Raw genomic sequence first — 1025 nt, 5'->3', positions numbered from 1 at the left:
TCCATTCTTTCACATTCTCTCAACTCAATACTATTATGTATCCTTTTCTTAAAAAGCTTCCTTTGGTTTTCACTCACACTTCACTCTCAGCCTTACTCAAATGACTTTCGCTCTAGATTGCGATATGCTCGATTCTGGGTCTGTTTCGTCGCCGTTATCGGATTCTGGAAGTGGTACTTCTCGTCCGGCAATTTCTCCGATGAAGATGTGATGTTAGCTTCGATTTGTCCGAAGAAACGAGCGGGACGGAAGAAATTCCGCGAGACTCGGCATCCGGTTTTACCGTGGAGTCCGCCGGAAGAACTCGGGGAAGTGGGTTTGTGAAGTGAGGGAGCCTAATAAGAAGTCGAGGATTTGGCTGGGTACTTTTCTCACAGCGGAGATGGCAGCTCGTGCCCACGACGTAGCGGCCATAGCTCTGAGGGGGAGGTCGGCTTGCCTGAACTCGCGGGACTCAGCTTGGAGGCTTCCGGTTCCGGCTTCTGCTGATCCCAAGGATATCCAGAAGGCGGGCGGCAGAGGCGGCGGAGGCATTTAGACAACCGGCTGAGCAATGGGACGGAAACTCTGAAGCTAATGCAAAGGGAGATGAAAACAAGGGAGTTTGTGTGAGAATGGGTTTTATTTGGACGAGGAGGCGGTTTTTGGAACACAAAGTTATCTGGAAAACATGGCGGCAGGGATGATGATGTCACCCCTCGTTGTGGTACAATGGGGATGAACTAGAATACGATGCTGCCGATGATTTCATACCTCTTTGGAGTTACTGTCAATAATACTTAGACTTGATCACCCTATAGCTAGGGATTCAAGCAAAGCCAATATACGTGTGGATATAGTTTTTTTGCATTTCATCCAAATCCAATAAACACAGGCAGTTGAGAGTTAGAAGCTATGTAGCTAATGCAGTTTTCTTCTATCGTTTACTCCCATTTTCAGAAATGTAGAAGGAAATAATAGCATTCTAAGGGAAATGGAATTTATCAGTTCACCAGTAACACGTACAACATGTCCCCTCACTGGAA

At 46.7% G+C, this 1025-nt stretch overlaps 1 pseudogene; it reads left to right on the top strand.

Annotated features, from left to right (window-relative positions):
- The first annotated feature begins 100 nt into the window (after positions 1-100).
- LOC121226902 (dehydration-responsive element-binding protein 1A-like) lies at positions 101-776 on the top strand (annotated as a pseudogene).
- Positions 777-1025: the final 249 nt, after the last annotated feature.

This window comes from Gossypium hirsutum, unplaced genomic scaffold, assembly GCF_007990345.1.
Source record: "Gossypium hirsutum isolate 1008001.06 unplaced genomic scaffold, Gossypium_hirsutum_v2.1 scaffold_605, whole genome shotgun sequence".
NCBI classification, from domain to species: Eukaryota; Viridiplantae; Streptophyta; class Magnoliopsida; order Malvales; family Malvaceae; genus Gossypium; species Gossypium hirsutum.
The sequence above is the reverse complement of the archived record's forward strand: the minus strand, read 5'-3'. Positions and strand labels throughout refer to the sequence as shown.